Here is a 14475-nt window from a genome sequence, read left to right on the forward strand (position 1 = left end):
GTCTCTGGCACCCCAGCCGCCTGGCTAGCTTATGCCCCGAAATAACAACACACAAATATTCTTTTAAACACTGCTTGGCCCATTTCTATCTAGCCTCTTCTAGACTAATTCTCACATATTAATTTGGCCCATTTCTATCTAGCCTCTTCTAGACTAATTCTCACATATTAATTTAGCCCATTTCTAATCATCTGTGTAGCACCGCTAGGTGCGCTTACCGGGAAGATTCTAGCCTACGTCCATCCTGGGTCGGAGCTTCATTGCATCGCATCTGCCTCAGAGAGCGGAGCATGGTGTCTCTCTGAGCTCACTTCCTCTTCCTCCCAGCATTCTGTTCTGTTTACTCCTCCCACCTATGTTTTAACCTATGAGGGCCAAGCAGTTTCTTTATTGCTTAACCAATGAAATCAACAGATTGATATATGACACTCCCACATCAGGCTTCCTGATAGTTAAAACACCTTTCCTCCAGAGCTGAGCTCCCATTGCAGCTCCAGCCTCCAGAGATGTTCTTTTGTGACTCTACCCCTCCAGAGCTGTCCTATTGTGGCTCTAAGTATAGCCTGGCTTCCTGAAAAGTCAGGATATCTCTGCAACTCCACAGCTGTAAAAGAACCTACAACCTGCAGTCAGTTCACTGGTCTCTTGTCCAGCTGGGCTTTAACTTGCTGTCTATCCCAGGAATCCTTACATTGGGTGTGAGAAGATAGGTGCCAGATTAAACGCATGAGGCCCAGTTACATCTGAATTACAAACAGTAAGACAGCTTGGGTAAAAGTACAGTCCAAACATTGTATAGGATATATAGTTACACTTAAAAGTATGTTTGTTTGTATGATATTCAAATGTAACTTAGCATGCATTTTTTATTTTTTTAATTATGGAAATTTTGTGGACAAAGAAGGCTAAAACTAGAATAAAGTAGACTAAGGTGAACTTGTTTGGCAACAGTGGTACCCTATTTACCAGGTTTTCTCAGATAAAAAGTACCTGGAATTCCTGTTAGCAATTGGTGTCCAACCTGTTCTTTGCTCAAGCGTGATGAAGGGGTGAACCTGTTTGATAAAAGCAGGGAGAGCAAAGGGGCTCAAGGCCAGTTGTAGAAATGAATGCTTGTAATTTCAGGGCTCAGGAAAAGCAGGAGGATTATTGAGAGTTTGGTGCTAGCCCAGGCTGCACAGCAAAATCGTCTCAAAAATAGAAAGAAATTTAGCTGTTACTCAAGTGGAATCTTCATTCTTCCTGGCTAGTGTTTATAGTGCTAGAAGAAGCTACACATGCTACTAGAGAAGAAAAGTACTCACTGATCTCATCAGCTGTGAAACCTTCTAGCTATAATAAGGACTTATCTGGCAAGATATGCCCACCAGTGCAAGAGTGGTACAGATGCCATGGGAGTAACCAACCACTTTTAACAAATTGATTTTAAGGTCTGCTCTATGAGAACCCACAGTTTAAGGGAAACCCTACTATTATTACACTGCTAAATGGATACAGCACTAAAACAATATCTAATTACTTATTGTTGTATTCTCATCAAAAAGCATCTTAATAGCAGATACCAATTAATACAAAAACCCACAACTTGTCAGTATGCAGAGAATAAGAGGCTAAGGGGTTCTCAGTCCTAAATGGGACAATTACATTGCATTCATTTCCTCAAGGCTCAGGAATCCACATGGGAAGAGTGTAAGAGCTAACTTTCAGGAGCCTGAGAACTCTCAGAAGTGGTGGAACATATCATGGTATGGGCAAGCTATGGCTGCCTGTGCACCTCCCCATAAAGATGAGGCAGTGAAGATTCCTAGGGTAAAGCAGAGAAAGGCAGGATCTATAACCTGGCCAGGGGTCAGCAGAGGGACAAAGCCTGAAGGGGTTCAACTAATACAGGAACTCAAGGTGCCAGAAGAGCAAGCATGATCCTCAGGAACAGCTGCCTCAGTCTGAGTTACCACATCTCATTATGTTTTGGAGAAATTCTGCCAACATTTTCTAAGAAACATAAACTGAACAGGTACATTGTAAATCACTCGCATCTGAGCATTTCTACAGAGGGCTGAGCATTTGTCCACCACATTTAAGCCTCCACATCCCATATCTAATAGCCCTCTAACACCTAGAATTACCAAATCAGCATTTACTTATTTATTTGCTTATTTATTCATTAACTCATTTATTTATTTGCTTATTTATTTATTTTTTAAAGGGCTTCTTTGTGTACAGCCCTAGCTGTCCTGAATTCACTCTGTAGACGAAGCTGGCCTCCAACTCACAGAGATCCACCTGCCTCTGACTCTTAAGTACTGGGATTGAAGGTGAGCACTACCTGCTCAGAATTTATTTTTGAAAGTTAATTTCACTCCCGATCTCATGTAGCCCAGGCTGGTCTTGAACTTGCTATGTAGCCAAGGATTAACTTTTATCTTCCCATATCCATATCCCAAGCCCTGGATTATAAGCAGCATGCATCACCATGCTCCCAAGGTTTTGTGCAAGTTAGACAAGCACCCTACAAATTCTAAATAATGTTTGGGGGCATTTAAGGAAATCATTTTAAGGTATAATGCCCTCCTGGGACAGGAAGCCTCAGGGATTGTGGGACCAATACCTTCTTTTCAATGTCTCAGTTTTCTGTAGGAATTGGAGTCCTAAGAAGCAGTCCATTGGTCTTAGAAGCAGTAATGAATGCAAAGAACAAGCAGCTGCTGGGTGGGGGCTGGTGTCATAGGGGAGTCTGCAAAACACAGCTGTAAATGGGACATCGTGGGCAAGGAACAACCAACCATAAAGGCTTTGTAGTCCAATAGCCCTAGGTTCAAATCTCTGAGATACTTGAAAGCTATGGGATGTTGGGAAAGTTGCTATACATCTCAGCACTTTCATCTTCTCATCTCTGAAATGGATACACTTGTCTGAATTTTTCAGGGCAACTGTAAGAGATCAATAAGATCATTATATGTGGAAAGATAAGCTAAGCTAAAGTTCCAGAAAATGGGAAACCTTGGCAAGATAGGACCAACAAATATCTCTAAGACCTGATGGGATAGAATTTGGGATAATGCACTTTGTTCACACAATTACCCCTCTTCATGCTTCACTGACATAGAGTTATCAAAAGAGTTTCCAAAGCTCCACAGTAGCTCCCGTTCTTGAAATGACCACAACTCTTGGCTACACTCCAGTCCCATAGGCGTCTAGAGACTGTAACCAGAGGAGTTCAGAAAACACGTTAGAGGAGATGGAGGGATAATATTTTCATTAATGTTTGTCCACAAAAGGTGTGCTGCCTAGCCTAACTTGGTTTGATTAGCATAGACAAATGGCCAGAGCTTTTGATGCAATCTATGTGGATGCAATCTTTCTTGGCCTTGAGAAAGGAAGAGGAGGAGAAAAGAGTAAGCTTACCCATCCATTGTCCAGAATTCTGATAGCATACTTACAGTCACCCTTGAACTGCCTGGCCTGGACTCCTGATGCTCCTGTCTATACCTTCTGAGTGCTGGGATTACAGATGTGTACCACCATGCCTCAATAACAAACCCTTTCTTTTGTAAAGAACATAAACTTGAGATATTTTATTATAGCAACTGAAAATGAACTAGCACAATTATTATTCATCAGGAAAAATGACTTTCAAAATGGCTTCCATGGCTACCATTCACTGCTGTTTTGAAGTTCCAGGTACAGAAGTTTAAATAGTTACTAAATGAATGAGCATGAGCAATAAACCCCATCTAGCACGCAAACAGACTTTCTTCTACTTAGTTGAGAAAAACTGGCCATGGGCACATAGCCCTCAGTAATCCCAGAGCCTTCCTTGGGGTACTATTGTATTTTAGAGTTCCAGGAACCATATGCAAAACCTTGTTACGTGTCACAATTGAAGGCAAACAAGATTGTTAAGTTTTGGGGATACATCACATAGAGTACCAAGACATTGACAGTCAACCGCAGAACTGACTTCATTCAATTAGACAGCATTTTACTTTAACACACAAGTGCTTGCTGAAAGTCAATCAACAAATGCATTCTAAGAGAGAAAGTAATTGTTATCTTGCAAGATGGGGTCAGGAAAACAGCTTCAAAGTGAGGAAATAACCTCTCAACTCACAGGATCCTATTGTTTACAGGATGCATATTTTACTTTCTTTGATTTGCAAAAGGAAAATATAACAGTTTTTAAAAAGGTGTTTTTGTAACTGTGAGAAGGAAAAAAATCACTGTGTCTAATTGTACTCTATTTTGGTTTTTTTATTTTTTATTTTTATTTTTTTTAAATTGTACTCTATTGAAAGGCTGGGCTGTCAGGGTTAACATTTCAAAACAGGTCTTGATATACTTCAGTTTAGCAGCTGGTAGCAGTTTCCCCAAGCCCTCAGTGTATCATTATTTCTCAGCCATAACTGTCTCCTATGTCATTGTTAAGGGTTGAATTGCATTCTAAAAAATATATATAGAAATCTTAACCTTAGTACCTGTGAATTTGACTTTCTTTGAAAATAAGTTATTTCCTAATGTCCAAGTGAATGTAAGGTCATAATTCAAAATGAAAGATGCTTTCACAGGAAGAGGGAAATTTAAACCCCGAGTTATATGATTACACAAGAACATTAAGGGGTGATGGTAGGGGTCCAGTCCATCATAATATAAAAAACATACTTCAAATACAAGAAGGAGCTCTAAAGAGAAAATGGCACTACTAATACCCTCACTTCCAACTTCAAGCCTTTACAACTGCAAAAGGATTCATTTCTATGTCTTAAGCCACTCAACTTGGAATGCTTTGTTATGGAAGTCCCAGGAAATTCAGGCATCTCCCTTCAACTCTTCTGTACCAAGCCTCCTACTCCCAACCCAACTTGTTCGCTGCTCTGTGCCCTACATGCTTTCCTGCATACATCATTACAAGACTTTATAGGAGACCATAAGTTCAACTGATAAGGGACAGCATCAGCTTCCCTTTAGGGTACTGATAAAGATGTCCTCATGTGGACATATTCTGTGGTCAACATAAATATAGCCTGTGCTGGCTCCATTTCATAGTGACCCTTCTCCCTTTCTATTTGCCAATGTTCTTGTTAGTGAAAGCTCATCCCAGGGATCATTGTTACCATTAACACTTGTCTACCTCCCCAGAAACTTTATCAGTGCATCCTGTGTTCCATAGCAACTTGTACATTGCCAGTCTAGAGCATTTGCCACATCAACTCGACTATTCCTGCTTTGAGGAATGTCTTTTCACTTCTTCAATAGCTCAGGGTTCTGATTACTTGTTATCACCATCTGGGTTCGCCTCCTTTTATGGCTTCCAGCCTGGACTGTAATGAGATACTTGGCAAATTCTGTATCAATTGTGTTCATTCATTACTTGTGTCTTACCATAGGTGGGTACAGGTTAGGGTAGCTGTCTATTCATTCAGTAAAGATAATTGTGAAGCAACTTCATGTTAATTTGTTTAGGCATTTGTTGCCCTTGTATATCAGTCCTGCCTTGCTTATCTTGTCTGAGTCTTAACCCTGTTTCCTTGTGGCTCCAGATATTGTGTCTATATCATCAAGGGTAACCAATGACTGATGGTTGCAATGTTCTTAACCTAGTTTAATTGAAGAATGAAAAGATGTGTATGTGGCACATACTCATAACCTCAGCACAGGAGGTTGAGACAGGAGGATCAAAAGTTTGAAACTATCCTGTGCAAGACTGTCTTGGATTAAAACAACAACAACAAAATGTAACTCACTGACTGAACAATACTAGAAGTGAAAATAATATCACTATATTTACTTCCATCCCTGAAGGGATACTTTGTGATAGTGGGGTCTTTGTGAATAATAAAACAGTCGGGACTTTAACAGCTATCAGAGTGGCTCTTTTACCCAGATGGAGAGGTCATATCATTACAGTAGTGTGTTGCCCAACAATAGCTGTAGCATGTGGGAAGGTTTTGAAATGACCCATATCTACCTCAGATCTACATGACTTCAGACAAGGGTTGGTAGAGAAGTGCATGACTAATAACTCCTCAGGCAGATTTATCTCCCAGTGGTTTGTGAGAGGATTATATTTATATCAGTTATATTGAGTGTCACAAACCTCTATGCACTTGTTAGAATAGGCAAAATCTGGCAGGTACTTTTAGCTAAAAGGGTCAAGTAGTATGTCTTCATCTCAAAACTTTTTGCAGATAATAGCATGCTGAGTTTTTTACCAGTATTTCCATCATCCCATAGATTAAACACTTTACTTCTCTGAGCTCACCTTTTCTTAGATGCTATGGATGAGCGAGATCATGAAGCATTTGTCTGTATGTAGCTTATATCATTTGACATGATGGCCTCTAATTCACTCACTTATTTCCAGAATGACAAGATTACACTTGGTTTTATGGCTGAACAATTGTCTATTAAGTATATATACAAAGTCACTGTTGGAGGGTTTTACTTCTATTCTGTTTGCTGCAGTGAGTATTCAGGCACTGTAACTCACTGACTCATTCATAATCATTGTCTCTTTTAAAGAGACAACTGTTCTATTTAGGAAGGAGTTTATATCTACAGCTGACAAGCCATGGCTCTAGTCTCAGTGCCATTTATCACAAGACAATTATAGTAAGATTCTCACAACCTCTATAAGCTTGCTTTTTCTCACCCATGAAAGAAGTATGGGCACTGCTTTAGTTACTTTTCTAATACTGTAATAAAACACTGTCCCTATAATTTATGGAAGGAAGGATTTATTTGGTTTCTAATCCAGAAAGATAAAAGTTTATCATGTGGGTAATCATGGAAAACTGGTGCAGAAGACTGAGGGCTTACATACTGAAACCCAAGCAGAAAGAAGAGAGAGTGAGATATGAATGGTACATGGCCTTTGGAACCATAATGCCTTGAAATACTTCCTCCAGCAATGCCACACATCTTAATCATTCCCAAAATATTATCATCAACCATGGACCAAATATTCAAACATTTGAGTCCATATTGAATATTTTCATTTAAACCACATTAGCCACTTTACTAATCTACCTTTAAAGGACAGAGCATAGGACAGATAAGAAGAAACAAAAGTAGCTCAGCTGATAGCACTGGCTATAAATTCAGTTACTTAGGAAGTTGAGGCATAAGGAACACAGTTCAAGGCTTGCCTGACCTATAAAGTGTAGGCAGAGATGGCTTGTTGGTGTCTGGCTTCCCAGACCCAAAATAATCACACAGAAACTGTATTAATTAAAACACAGCTTGGCCAATCACTTAGGCATATTGCTAGCTAGCTCTTATATCTTAAATTCACCCATCTCTATTAATCTTTACATCACCATGAGGTTGTGGCCTACTGGCAAAGTTCCAGCATGCTCCTGAGGATGTCTTTATCCTTTGGTGGCTACACTCTCTCATTCCACCTTCTTTCCTTCTCTATCTGCTTAGAATTCCCACCTTGCTCTATTCTGCTAAACCACTGGCAGAAACAGATTTATTCATTAATGAATAAAAACAACACATATACAGAAGAAATTCCCACAGCATTTCCCCTTTTCTGTCCAAATAAAAAGGAAGTTTTTAACTTTAACATAGTAAAAATTACATATAACAAAATAGGTATTAAGCAAGAATTACATTCACAATATTTATATCTACTTTATCTTTTATCATATCTAATAAAAACTATAACTATTACTATCTATTCTTCAACTGCATCAAAGACTACAGAAAGATATAATATTACCTACGTTAATAGAAAGTGCATTATAAGCAACTTTCAAAACTCTATAATTGACAGAGACATCTCACTGCCTGGACAGTCATCCAAAGTTCTTCTGTACCATTGTGGCATCCATCTTCAGCTTACAGACCCATAGTATCCAGAAGACTTTTCCATAAAGCAGGAAATTTCAAAGACAATTCCAATGTTGGAAGTTTGTCAGTCACTTTCTTCTGTGTCCTTCAGAATGTCTGGAGGAAATCCTGAAGGACAATCTCACCTTTAGGCAAGTTCAGGAGTCATTTTTCTGTGTGTCCTGCATGTCCAGTTCATACAGAATAACATCAAACAGTCTGGGAAAAGAGCAGTTTCTAGCCCAAATGGCTAGGAAACTCCATAAGGAACCTCTTTGATGCCTATTTTCCTGTTGAAGTAATTTGTGCTCCTAGGAGCAGATGTGTCTCATTGTCACAAAAAGTCCTAAGTTTTTAAACATTTTAAATGCCATATTCCATTAGTCTTTGAAAGGTTTGAAGAATACCTAGCCATCTGAAATATATCTCTGTACATCTAGAAAGCCTAACTAACCTGACTACAAACTTGACTGTCGTAGATTCTCTCTATTAACCTGTATTTCTTAATTATACATTGTATTTTTTAAATGAGCCACACAAACACAATACCTTAATCAAGAGCAGAAATATACATATAACAAAATTGACCTTAAATTTGTATCAGTAAACCAAGATCCATACCAATACCAAGTATTCATCTCTATAGTATATCCCCCTTTAAATGTTAACAAATTTTTATAAACAATATTTGGGAATTTGGGTGTAGTTCTCTCCAAACTGCTTCCTGCTTTCTGTTTGGTGAAGTATTTGGGGAGTTCACAGAAACCTTTCAGGGGTCTTGTTCCATCAAGGCACATTAGCCTGGAAGGAATCCACAAGTTCTCATCCTCTGTGGAACAAAAGTAGAACATCTTTTCCAGAGTAACACATCCTTAGACCAAATTTTGAAGTCAATATACCTTTCAAATATATATATTAACAGCCACCAGAATCAAATATCTCTCTGTACTTAGCTCATTCACTATCAAAAATTTTAAAGAAAACACAATAATATACATAATCCAGACTCTCTGTGTATATTCCATCTTTACACGGCTTATTTTTCTCTACTCCTTTAATTTATGACTGTCTGTACTCTGTCTCTTAAAGACTTTGTTTTATTTTTTTAAACCATTTACTTCCTTTTATAACTGTCTATATTCTTTTTCCTCTCTCTCTCAAGCCTATGTACATTTATCCAACACTGTGACCCATTTAGAGGTCTTTTCCATCTGAATCCGTCTTTATTACATGCATATCTGTATTAATTTTCTGACCAGGAGCATTTTTACAATGGTAAGCAGCTTGGTTACAAATGGCTCAGGATACTGGCTCTGTCTCTCAGGCTTTCAATATGGCGGAGGTAGTTCACTACCAACTCTGGGACTGCTGGATGGGATACATTCTCAACACCTCAACTCTGGGAAGCATTGTCCCTAAATTCAAAGATCATCAAGGAGAAAGGCTTGGAAAGAGGGTAAGAGCTAGAGACATTGGATAACATTTGATAATATTGGATAACAAGTGTAACATTTGGTAGGTTGACCACTCTTCAGTGGAAGATCACACACACAAGAATATTTAAGCAGCACACATTGATCTCTACTGATTTAAGAAAACAAGGCACAAAGTTGGGTGGGTAAGGAATAAGGTTGGATCTGAGAAGTGCTGGAGGAAGGTGATAAATATGAAAACATGTTATATGAAACTTTCAAGAAAAGTAATTAAAGAAAATACAAAGCAGATGCACTGAAAGAATGAAACCTAAAGTTGTTCTTTAAGTTCTATAGGCTTGTGTACACACATGTACACCCATTCCCCCACCACATCCATCTGCATACACATAAACACACCCACAGAGAGTCACACCCATGTGCATACACATTGACACACACAGATCAGAACTAGGTGTTGTCATGCCAGTACAGCCTGGATGCCAAGACTGGAGGGGGCTTCTGGGATTGAGACACAGAGGCTTCTTTTAAGGTGGAAGAACAGCAAGCTTTATTTTGCCTCAGCTAAAGCCTTTTATACCTCTACTGCTCCTGTGGAAAAACACTGGCCAGAAAGAACACAAACATCATTGTCACTTACAGACCACAAGGAAGTTCCGCTGTCGGTCAGGGGGAGTGAGGGCAGCTAGATCACAACAGGTATGGTGAAGCACAGCTGTGTTTCCAGCACTTCAGAGGCAGAAGGATCATGAGTTCGAAGTCGTTCTTAGCTAAATAGTAATATTATGTACAGACTATGACACATGAGATGCTCTCTCAAAGATAATTTAAAAACCTGAACAGAAACACAAAGAACTCTTACACGTTGCTGTAAGACAATTGACAAACATTGACAAACACACAGAAACAACAGAACTCTTACCACTGCTGATAAAAATATAAAATGGTGAAACAATCCAAATTTCTGTTGCAGGAGAGCCAGGCTGCTTGTTTGTCCCAGCTGCCCGGGTAGCTTAGCCCTGAAATAACCACACAGAAATTGTATTAATTAAATCACTGCTTGGCCCATTAGCTCTAGCTTCTATTTGGCTAACTCTTACATATTAATTTAACCCATTTCTATTAATCTGTATAACACCATGAGGTCGTAGCCTACCAGGAAAGTCTCAATACGTCTATCTCTGGTGGCTGGTTCATGGCATCTCCCCACTCTGCTTTCTTTTTCCCAGCATTCAGTTCTGTCTTCTCTGACTACCTAAGTTCTGCCCTACAAAGCCAAGGCAGTTTCTTTATTCATTAACCAATACAAACAACACATAGAGGGGATTGCCACATCACAAATGAATGCATAAGAAGGTGGTATGTATATACATATGATGGAATGCTAGTCAATCAGAAAAAGAAATGAAGCATTGATTCATGTTACAACACAGATGAACCTAGAAAACACATAATTCTATATATGCAATAATAGTCAAATCCACAGAGAGGGGTTTGTCAGGGGTGAAAAGGGAGAAATGGATTGTGGATCTGGAGTTGTGTTAGGGAGTAATGAAATTTTCTGGAAATAGATGTTATATAGTTCTGTGAATGTACTATTTAACTGAATACTTAATATGGGTAAATTTCATAGTACTCAATCAATAGCTCATTATCATCATCATTATTGAATTAAGGTCTTGCTTTGTAGTACTTACTTGCCTAGTACCTGTTATTAGTGCACAGTGGTCTCAATCTCACAACAACCCTCCCGTGTCAAGCTTTTAAGTGCTGGAATCACAAGTGTGTGCCACTATTCTCCTATTTAGAATAATGTCACAATAACGTAGTTGAAAGACAGGCCTTGTGCAAGACCTGCATTGTGGGAAGGGTAAGGAAAGGGGTTGAGTCTTGGGGGGCTTTGCCCCAGCAGTTTTCCATGTATATCCCTAGGATGTTCCAGGCTCTGCTGGGAGGTCTACAGCTGTCATTGATAATGCTGCTTGCTGCCGGAGGCTTTACATGTTGTTCCCTAAGAGCAAACAGAAACTGGAAAGAGTTTGGCAAGGGGCCAAGAGTCTATGCTGCTCACAAATAGCTACTCCTGGAGTGTCCCACTTGGAGACTCATAGGGTTGACAGGCTTCTTTGTGGGGGTGCATTTGTTCTCCATTGGTCAATGGTCTGTTTGAAGAGATTCCCAGAAAGTGTAGGTGGAAAAGGAACATCTCCACCACACTCTGGAGTACTCTCTCAATGGGTTCTTCCCCAGTTGCCCACCTAAAAGTGAGGTCCTCAGGAAGTGGTTTCTAGAGCAATCATGTCTCATCTTTATACTTTGCTGCATGAAGGGCTTGTTCACTGAGGGGAGGCATGGCCTAGGGAGGGGAAGGAACTCCAACTGACAGTTCTCATGAAATTCTGGCAGGAAGCAGTGGGGAAGCATTCCTTTCGAAAAGGATGTACTCTTTTTGTTTCAGTTTATTTTGTGAGACAGGATCTTGATATGGAGCCAGCAAAAACTGGCTTCAAATGTGCCATCCTCCTGTCTACCTGCCAAGAGCTAGGATTCCAGGTGTGTATGGTCACAATATGTGTTCTTGCATCTCTCATGCTTCCAGTTGTTCTTAGTTACTCCTGGTTCCCTATGCAAAGCCTGCTTTCTCTTTTAACCTTGTTCTATATTACTTGTTGGGAAAGAAGTGGGGCCATGCCAGGGAATGCATATAGAAGTCAGAGGACCCCTTTCAGGGATCATTTCTCTCCTTCTACCACATGTGTTCTGGGGATTGAACTCTTTTGGTCAGGCTTTGCAGCTAGCCATCTTGCTGGTCCTATTTGGTTTTTGAAGCAATGTCTAATATACCTCCAGCAGATCTCAAACTTGCTATATAGCTAAGAATGATTTTGAATTTATGATCTTTTCATCTTCACCTTCCAAGTTCCTGGATGACAAGTGTGCATCAACATGCTTGTGTTATGTGGTGCTGGGATCCTATCCAGGCAAGCACTCTACCAACTGAGCCACACTCCCAACCTCAAGGCTTTTCTTCTGAAGTAGGACGCAAATCCCCTGTCTTAGACTACACCTGACCTTGAAAAGTAGCTTTACAGTAGAGACAAAGCACAGAGAACATTGACATCAGTGAGTCTGATTTTTGTTCTTTCTGTTCCACCTACTTGGGAAGGCTTACTCCTGTTGTTCTAATTCGGATAAGATATACACAATATAAAAATGGGCCATTATAACCATTTTAAGTGTACTATTTATTAGTCTTAAGCACCCACCTGCATAGTGCTTTCTACAGGAGCAGTGACCCTTTGCATTGCTATCAGTGGGACAGGATGGTTCTAATTTCTTCTCATCCTCATTGACACTAGCTTTTTCTACTTTTAATTTAAAATTTATTCTATTCCCACATGCCTGTGCATGCTCTCATACGCACATGACATAGCCTTCGTGTGGAGGTCAGAGAAAAAGTTTGCAGAGTTGATTCTCTCCTTGCACTCTATGGGTTCTGGGGCTAGAACTCAGGCTGTCAGGCATGGTGATAAGCACCTAAGGAGCCACTTTGTCACTCATACATGGCTTTGGTTATTGCAGCTCTGTAATAAGTTTTGAAATCAGGAAGACTGGGTTGCATTTTTGGAATCTATTAATGACGATATGAATCCTATGTTAAATTTTCTACTTTTGCAAAACATCATTTGAATTTTGACAGGAGTTGCAATGAAGTTATAGATCAATTTGGGTAGTACTGACTTATTAACAGGACTGATCCTTCTGATCCATAAACTTGTGGTATCTTTCACACATTTGTGTCTTTAAATTTTTCTGTCAAGAATAGTATAATGGTCTTACTATACACGGTTTTTCATAAATGTTTTGTTGCTTTATGAACTTTAGCCCAGTATCATTCAGATTAAGTGGCTGTTCACTGACAGATTTTTCATGTTTTTTTTTCAGTTTTCATTATGTGTTTGAGTGGTATAATGCTCATGCCACCATGAAATAGTAAGATAAAAAGAGAAAGCTCTTTTAATAACATGTTGGGGGTAAATCATGTTTGTTTTTCTTCACAGGGCTTACTTCCTCAAAAAATAATGTAAGAAACTGAGATTGAAAAACAAACTCAGTTAGATGAGGTGGTGCATGCCTGTAATCCCTGTACTTGGGAGGCAGAGACAGGAAGATTTCAGTTCAGGTCAGTGTGAGGCACATATGAGACCCTGTCTCACGAAACAAAAGACTGGGGCTGGAGCTCTGCTGCACCAGGTTAGTAGACGTGAGTTTTTGGATTTTGATCAACAGCACTAATGACAAAAAAAAAAGAAAAGAAAAGAAAAGAAAAAAAAAACCCTCTTAGGATTGGAAGTGCAGAGAGTAGAGAAATCTCGTGAGTTTGACTTCGATTTGCAGTTGAACTTCAGGACTTTTTTTTTTTACCATGTTGCTTTCTTTACTGGACCCCAGGGTCATGTCCCCCACTGTACCTCCTACCCTGCACTGTGAACACCCTATGTAGTGATGTTTCCTGGGAAACAGGGTGTGTCCAAGGATCCGTGAGAACAAAGAACCTAGATTTGTCTGTGTGAATATTTTCACACCCCATTACACGCTTTACACCTGCACTTAGCAGCTGGGAAAATAGAGCTTACTGACCAGCCAGTCCGTCCAAGAAGGCCCCATCTCAACTGTGAGTTCTAGGAGAAAAGCGGGAGTGAGAGAAACAGCATCAAGCAGCAGCAGCGCTTTTACCTACCTGTGAGACATAGCCACATCTCTTCATTGCACTCATGGTACAGCACAGCCTTGCTAGTGTGTAGGCAATCCTCTCTATCCTTCTTCTTCCTGGCTCCCTCCCCCCATGCCATAACCTCGGTTTTCTTGAAATACAGCTTATCTACACTGAAATGCACTCATACATGTTAAGTTTATAGTTGGAGCTCAGGCAGCTGTACACAGTTTCATAATGACCATCACGAGCAAGACAGTGCATTTGTATGGTTGGAGCTCGGACAGCTGTACACAGTTTCATAATGACCATCACGAACAAGACAGTGCATTTGTATAGCTGGAGCTCGGGCAGCTGTACACAGTTTCATAATGACCATCACGAACAAGACAGTGCATTTGTATTATCCCCTAAACTATTACTGTCGCTGCCCTTGGAGACAGTTTTCTCCCATTTGTAGTTGACTGGTCACCCCAATCAACTACAAGTCTGACT

The sequence above is a fragment of the Microtus pennsylvanicus genome, chromosome X (assembly GCF_037038515.1).
Source record: "Microtus pennsylvanicus isolate mMicPen1 chromosome X, mMicPen1.hap1, whole genome shotgun sequence".
Classification (NCBI taxonomy): domain Eukaryota; kingdom Metazoa; phylum Chordata; class Mammalia; order Rodentia; family Cricetidae; genus Microtus; species Microtus pennsylvanicus.